General features: G+C 42.7%; 1 long non-coding RNA gene and 2 other non-coding genes across 4 annotated transcripts; all 3 read left to right on the top strand.

The window, feature by feature from the left end:
- Positions 1 to 1,025: 1,025 nt before the first annotated feature.
- On the top strand, positions 1,026 to 4,809 carry LOC123045601 (uncharacterized). Of its 2 annotated transcripts, none has more exons than XR_006421519.1 (2): positions 1,026 to 1,607; positions 3,282 to 4,809. It is a non-coding gene; the product is annotated as an uncharacterized lncRNA (long non-coding RNA). The 2 variants fall into 2 exon arrangements; XR_006421520.1 differs by having other exon boundaries at positions 3,225 to 4,809.
- Positions 3,474 to 3,577, top strand: LOC123047790 (small nucleolar RNA Z118/Z121/Z120). Its single transcript, XR_006423152.1, has one exon. It is a non-coding gene; the product is annotated as a small nucleolar RNA Z118/Z121/Z120 (small nucleolar RNA).
- LOC123047793 (small nucleolar RNA Z118/Z121/Z120) lies at positions 3,672 to 3,782 on the top strand. Its single transcript, XR_006423155.1, has one exon. It is a non-coding gene; the product is annotated as a small nucleolar RNA Z118/Z121/Z120 (small nucleolar RNA).
- Positions 4,810 to 8,359: the final 3,550 nt, after the last annotated feature.

Genomic DNA, 8,359 nt, shown 5'->3' with positions numbered 1-8,359 from the left:
TTTGGATGCCCAAACTCTTCATGCAAAGAAACATCACGTTATATTGCCCCTTATGATAGCAACCTTTATTATGCAGCCCGTCGCTTTTATTACTTTGCCATCACAATTTCGTACAATGCTCAATTTTCCCTTACAATAAAAGATCAAACATACTTAGGAGCAATTTTTATTGCTTTATTGCACCGGTGAGAACTTACTTGAAGGATCTTACTCAATCCATAGGTAGGTACGGTGGACACTCATGGTAAGAAACTGGGTTTAAGGTTTTTTGGATGCACAAGTAGTATCTCTACTTAGTATGAATTTTTGTCTAGCAAAAGATCCTAGGCAAACACCACATGTTGGAGGATCCATGACACACTGGCACATGTCGGTGCTATACAAACGGGTTTTAACCCCTTTCCGCGACGACATTTGGAACCATCACCAAGTGAGTGTGGGTGATAGGGGGGTCCTTCCCACATGACCCAGAAACCGTTGGGGATAGGGAGCCAAGATGCATATACAATACTCCTACCCGTTTGTGCTTGCATTGCCATCGCAATCGGTATTCTGTGGTGCTACATTTACGATGCTTGACCCATCACAAACGGTTCACTATTATAGAACGTGTATGATAAGCATACAATCACACACATTCGCTTGTCCCAAACCATATGCGATAAATAATTAAGAAGATTACACTACTGGAAACAGAGAATTTGCCATCAGCCAGCTCTTTGCCGTATGCTAGCGGACGGCAAAGAAGGTATTTGCCGTCTGCTTACAAAAAACAGACGGCAAAGAACTGACACACGGTAAAGAACCTAATTGCCATCAGCCAATTCTTTGCCGTCCGTCAGCAGACGACAAAGAATCTTTGCCATCTGCTGGCAGACGGCAAAGAGGTGGGCAGGTCCAATGGACGCCAGCGCTGTAACAGCCCACCAGCCTCACCTCTTTGCTGTTTGCCAGCAGATGGCAAAGAGGTGGGGCTGCCGTTTGTTCTTTTTCCGCGGACGGCAAAGAAGAAGCGCATGCCACGGATCGATCCCACGGACCCTCGACCCACACAGCCCCGGGCCCCACCCATGCTGCACACACACCCACGCCCAACCCATGCACACACACCCATGTTGGATGCCATCTCTCTCATCCTCCTCGATCCCCTTTCTCCACCCCACGCCGCCACCAGATTCCGGCGATCCCCACCGTTCCCCACTGCCCAGCTCTCCTCCCCGAGGTCACCTCTCGCCGCTCACCATCTCCACCGACCGATTCCTCTCCTCGCCCAGGAGAGCCACGCCTAGGCACTAGTGGTGGTGCACCGCGAGGAGGCCCCAGCGGCATCGAGTTGCTGCTGCTGCGAGCATAGCGACGTGCTGGGGAGGAGCTACGTCGGGATGCTGCTCCTGCGCCGAGCTACTGCTGCTGTGGGCACGACAACGAGCCGGGGAGCAGCTGCTGCTGCGGGCACGGCGTCTCTCCTTTCCCCAAATCCCCATCTGGCGCATCCCTCTCCAGCCTCAAGCCGCTGCCCTGAGCTCCCCTACAGGCCGGCGACACCACTCTGATTAGGAGTCACGCATGTGGCCGGCATAGCATTCTGGTCACCAACTGCCCTCTAGGTATTCTCTTCATTTGGTTAAATTCACTGGCGGAGGAGCCCAGTGGGCAAGGTGTGGCAGCTACCACACCTTGATTTCCACCAATTTTTTTATATATATAAGCATATACTTTTCTTGATGGAAATACTGCTTGTTAGTTTTAGACCATGCTAGATCGATTCACCCAAACAAAGCTGGATGAAGCACGTAAGTTAGATTGGAAGCACACAAGCAGGCAGCTTGATTGATGTGTTGTCCAGCACATGCCCATCTCACTACGTAGACGTACGCGAACCATCTCGCTTCCGCTGCACAATGATCGGATCGATTCTCTCCGCGGCTCGCTCCTGATGGAACTCGTGACTAGGCGATCCAAAAACAGAACGGATAAATTTTTGTTGATGCGTGCAACATGTATTTTTTTCTTATGACATATATAAGAGTACATGATTGACTTCCGCCAGCCCACCCACGGGCGATTTTTGCCCTGAAACGCGCCGCCGTCGCCCGTCGGCCCATCCCCGACCCCGCCGCCGGTAGCGCAATCGTATTCCCCACTAACCTGCCGATTTGAGTCTGCTATGCTGATGATGTCCCGCCTCCGCCGCCGGCGATTTGTGCCCAACAACGCCGCCACCCCCGCCCGTCCATCCATCCCTAACACCGTCTCGACCCGCAGCCTGTCGAATTGGCTATTTTGTTTTTGCATCAATTTTTTATTGAGGGGGCATCAATTTTGTCTAGTTGACAGTTTGCCACACCTTATTTTTTTTCCGTCCTCTGCCTCTGGTTAAATTAATGTGTCTTTCCTCAGCTTAGATGTAACAGTTCATTGTTTCTTTCTCTGAATATGTGTACATTCACAAGCAACTATGAACAATAGTTTCGTTCTTTGAATTATGCGTATTTTTAGGATCAGATGCTTAAATATCAGATGATGATTCTAGATAGATACACTGGATTTTGTATGACCTGAATAGAAGCAAATGAATACCATCAATTCTGATGTTAAGGAAAGTAAAATAGAGACGCCAGTTATTAACATGCGCAGAAAGAGTAGTTCTTGGCATCTTCCTCTCCCTCCTCACTTGTTACGATTGAGTAGCTGTTGTCAAAGGCCAATTATATCTGTGATGTTATGTCGACTTAGATCTGGATGTTGGTAGTTACCTAGATGTAGGAGGAAACAAGAAAGACCACGCTACAACACTAAGTGGTGTAATTTCTGGTAGTTACCTAGCTTTAGCATGCAACTTGGATCCCTACCTATTAACTTTACAGTGTATATGCACTGAAATTTAACTGCATCTTATGTTCTTTTTTTTGTTGCTCTTGTCCATCCAATATGTTATCATTGTTTTTTCTATTTATTAACCCATAAGGTATCCCGGCCATTATTTGTCAGCAATTTTACTTTAGAGCAACCTGCAGTTTATTTTCTATGGTTTCTACTGTTATACATTAATTGCAAGCCTTTTCTGCTTACAAACTTGTCAGAGTCTTGACTTTTCACTATTTAGATTACCGTGACATGAAAGAAAATGTTTTGCTGGATGGTTGGTTTATATCATCATCTTACAGCAAAACATTCGGCTATTTGACCATGCATACTTGACCGTGCTTTTGCTAAGTCTATAGGTGTGAGATGTTTTGCTCGTGGACAATCTCATGTGTTGGATCTGCATTGGATGGCAGATAAGCGGAGTGGGAGCTTGCAGCAGCATCTTTGACCCCTTCCCAATGAGCTGTAGGTCGTAGACGAGGTCCCGGCCGAGGTATCCCTCCTCTCATCCCTTCCCCTTTCTACCACCTAAGGAGTGATTATAGTGTATGCTGCACAGAAGTTTCCAAAGTTCATGCTTAGCTGATATCTTTTGTTAACTGAATAGTTTGCTGTGATGAATCATTAGGATAGTATAGCAAGGCGGCTCTTAAAAAAGGTCCCTTCTTTGATTATAAATCCTAAACAGATCATAAATTATGAGCAAAGAACCTTCCATGATCCCCATCACAGAGTTTTGTTTTTGTTCCCTTGCATTGATATGCAAAATATATGCATCGCTAACAATTTTGCGTTAAGTTAATTGTTTGTTGTGATGAATCATAAGGACGATATCCGAGTACGCTGGCTCTTGAAAAAGGCCTCCTTCCTTGATTATAGTAATTCCTAAACTGGTCATATAGTCTGGGCAACCTATACAAATCTGAATTTATGTTTTGGAAAACCATGTTTCCTGTTTAAATTCTACTAGTCATTGCTCTATGCTTTAATATTGGGTATTAGGACATGATCATGCTCCTATGGTTGTTATATTTGATAAGACTTGAACATGCTTATTTTAGTTTAGATATCCATCTATGCTACCGTTCTGTCCATTTGGATGTTATGCACTTACAATTATACATTATGTAAATCCATATTTCAGTTGCAATGTATAGCTTGATTCACACTTGTAGCAGCCATGCAAGATAAAAGAAAATAAATCTAGATTCTTACCCTTTCCCTTGATATATTCTCCTTGTTGAACAAACAAACAGTTTTCGATGAACTGACATTTCACCGTTCTGCTGGTTGGATGCTTGTTGCCTATATTTAGAATAAGTGTAAGTGCTTGTATCTTGCTACTATGAAAGTGGCGATGTTTTTAATGAAGTGATGCAGGCTGCAGTGGAGTGCAACATGTATTCATTGCAATATTTTCATATTTGTGGAGATTGTTTAGTATTTTGTGGTTGATGGCTGTAGCTGGCTTTTCCTCCTAAAATTTACATGTGGTGGGAACAGAGTACATGTGCCATAAAATTCACTTTTTCTCCTAACAACTTATACTTAGCACTTTGATCTTTTGTGGTTGATGGCTGTAGCTGGCTTTTCCTCCTAAAATTTACATCGAAGTAAAAGAGATGGCCATTTAATTAGGCTAGGCTCACAAGTAGCTGGATTTTTTGTGTGTGAAGATGCATCAGTGACTTTTTTAGCAGTTTATAATGGTACTAGCCCCCTGTGCTTGTGGGTGCAGTGCCCTAATTGCAGAAAAATACGAGGTGCAAGTGTGGTGCTGGTTCTCTCCTTTGGCTCTTTGGTATTGGTTCTCTCCTTTGGCTCCTTGTAATATGTGTTGGATATGTGTTCATGGATATGTGTTGGATATATATGTGTTCATGACTATTGGTAACATGTGTTGGATATGTGTTCATGGCTATTGGTAACATGTGTTGGATATGTGTTCATGGATATATATATATATATATATATATGTGTGTGTGTGTGTGTGTGTGTGTGTGTGTGTGTGTTTGATTTTCTGTGAAAATGAATTGATATAAGAAGAAACATAATTAATGCCTATTTGGTCTCTTTGCCATCTGCCAACAGATGGTAAAGAGCATGCAGCCTTTGCTGTCTGCTAGCAGATGGCAAAGAGCCATGCCCTTTGCCGTCTGCCACTGACGGCAAAGGCCTCTTTGCCGTCCGCTGCAAAAAATAGACGGCAAAGAAGGCCTTTGCGGACCCTGTCTTTGCCGGAGCTATTTGCCGTCCTCGGCAGATGGCAAAGGCCTTTGCCGTCCGCCATCCCAGCCTTTGCCGTCCGCTATGGCTAATGGCAAAGTACCAGATTCCTGTAGTGTTAGCTAATAGTCGTATGAGTGTCGTATAGGATTATGAAACGTCGGACCGTCATAACATTGTCGTACACGACAACTATCGCACACGCTATTCTATGGTGCAACGTTTATGATGTATACTTCATCAGAAACAATTCATGGTTGCGAACCATGTACGATAACGCAGCTATCACAAACTTTTAGTTTGCCCACATCGTTTGCAATATTATCTAACATCGCAGACACTTTGCAAATGACAATTGTGTGCATGCTTGCACACGTTTTCTCTCTGTGAGCCGTCTTGGATTATGGTGTATATCGCAAACGTTTGTGCTTTACCAACCATGTGTGCCGTAACGACCTAGAGAGCGTAATTTCACCATAATTTAATTGCTGATATTTCAAATTGTACCGGATATGAATTTGAATTTGAATGTATGCTATAGCTTTATTCATATCCATGAGGTTCAAACAACCAATGCAGTATTCGATTCATAGGTACATATCAAGAATTACATAAGAACGAAATAAAGAATGATGAACCACAGTTGTATATTTTTACTATTAAAGATGGTAAAGAAAGAGGCGAAATACATTCTGGTTGCTGAACAAGGTGAAGCGGAATGCCCATATTGTGCCCTCCTCGATGCAGAAGGCACGCACGACTCTAGTCCAGCCCCTTGTGATGGCCGACCGCCCATCCTTCACGGTCTTCATGAAAACATCTAGATAATCATTGTGTTCTAGTAGAAATACTTTAACCTTTGCATGCCCACAAATCATGTAGTTTGAGAGGTAATCTTGATTAAACTGCTTTGGGAACCACTGCAAAGGAAAAAAGATTCAGACATTGTCATCTAACACAACTCATTATCTGCAGTAAAAAGAAGGCTGCAAAGTTCTTACTTACCGTCCTGCAGTTCGTTGTTGTATTGGATAAAGTGTAAACAAATAGTTTAATTGCCATCTTTTCACCCATTTTACTAACAATCTTAATCAGCTTCCTCACTTGATGCTGGTTCATCGATATCTCATTTCCCCATACGCAGAAAGGGTCGAAGCGCGGATCTTTACCAATGACATATGTACCTAAAAGCACCAAGTTAATATTAGAAGCTAAAAAACAATTGCACAATGATGTAGTACAACACTCTTTTATAATATCTTATAACATCCAATATACTAACATATTAGATGAATTAACATCTTATATTATGGGCCACAAGGAGTTTATTGCATTCTTACAAATTATCGTTGATTAACTACTGTTGTATCCAAGGGTTAGAGTTAGTTTGAGCTAGTTCGGGCTCAAATAGCCCTAAAGTATATCTAAACACGAGGGCTTGTTTGAGTTAGTTGCATCTATAACCCACCAAAAAAAATATTCAACCCAAGAGGTGCTAATTGGATCTAGTTCTCCTAGTGCATTTATTGTCAATCTAACCCTGTCATCCAAACTACCCTTTGGATGGAGTTAGTTCAGGGTTAGTCATGAGCTAGAAACTAACTATAACCTCTAGCTAAATTGAGTATCCAAACAGGGCCGTGTTGTTGTTGTTGTTGTTGTTGTTGTTGTTGTTGTTGTTGTTGTTATTGTTGTTGCAGCTGCTCTTCTATGTATATCTAGACATCATTAGAACATTAAGGTAACACTCTTCCTTGTTTCTATGTAGCCTAGGATTGCATATTTAGACATTAAGTACAGTGCATGTTGCTATTTAGCCTCAGATATATTACATATGGCCCTAGTTAACCTAACGATAAATGGGTTGCAGATATATTCAGTTAAAAGTCCGATTCATTGATTAGTCCCTTATCAGCCCCCGGCCTATATGGTACAGCTACCTGCTATCTCTTGAGCATGCATTGGTTTTCCATTGAAGAGGAAAGGGTGATGCAGCAAAGTAGCATAAGTATTTCCCTCAGTTTTTTGAGAACCAAGGTATCAATCCAGTAGGAGGCTACACGCAAATCCCTCGTACCTACACAAACAAATAAGAACCTTGCAACCAACGTGATAAAGGGGTTGTCAATCCCTTCACGGCCACTTGCGAAAGTGAGATCATAGAGATAATAAGATAAATATTTTTAGTATTTTTATGATATAGATTGGAAAGTAAAGATTGCAAAATATAATAGATCGGAAACTTATATAATGGAAAATAGACCCGGGGGCCATAGGTTTCACTAGTGGCTTCTCTCAAGATAGCATAAGTATTACGATGGGTGAACAAATTATTGTCGAACAATTGATAGAGAAGTGCATAATTATGAGAATATCTAGGCATGATCATGTATATAGGCATCACGTCCGCGACAAGTAGATCAAAACGATTATGTATCTACTACTATTACTCCACACATCGACCGCTATCCAGCATGCATCTAGAGTATTAAGTTCATAAGAACAGAGTAACACATTAGGCAAGATGACATGATGTAGAGGGATAAACTCAAGCAATATGATATAAACCCCATATTTTTATCCTCGATGGAAACAATACAATACGTGCCTTGCTGCCCCTGCTCTCACTGGGAAAGAACACCGCAAGATTGAACCCAAAGCTAAGCACTTCCCCCATTGCAAGAAAGATCAATCTAATAGGCCAAAGCAAACTGATAATTCGAAGAGACTTGCAAAGATAACAAATCATACATAAAAGAATTTAGAGGAGATTCAAATATTGTTCATAGATAATCTTGATCATAAACCCACAATTCATCGGATCTCGACAAACACACCGCCAAAAGAATTAACTCGAATAGATCTTCAAGAAGATCGAGGAGAACTTTGTATTGAGATCCAAAGAGAGAGAAGAAGCCATCTAGCTAATAACTATGGACCCGAAGGTCTATGGTAAACTACTCACACTTCATTGGAGAGGCTATGGTGTTGATGTAGAAGCCCTCTGTGATCGATTCCCCCTCCGGCGGAGCGCCGAAAAAGGCCCAAGATGGGATCTCACGGGTATAGAAGGTTACAGCAGTGGAAATAGGGTTTCGTGGTGCCCCTGGATGTTTTCAGGGTATATGAGTATATATAGGCGAAGGAAGTTGGTTAGGGGAGCCACGAGGGGCCCATGAGGGTGGGGGGTGCACCTACCCCCCTGGGCGCGCCTCCCTGCCTCGTGGCCTCCTCGTTTCTTTATTGACATCCACTCCAAGTCTCC

Source organism: Triticum aestivum, chromosome 2B, assembly GCF_018294505.1.
Source record: "Triticum aestivum cultivar Chinese Spring chromosome 2B, IWGSC CS RefSeq v2.1, whole genome shotgun sequence".
NCBI classification, from domain to species: domain Eukaryota; kingdom Viridiplantae; phylum Streptophyta; class Magnoliopsida; order Poales; family Poaceae; genus Triticum; species Triticum aestivum.
This window is presented reverse-complemented; position numbering and strand designations above follow the sequence as displayed.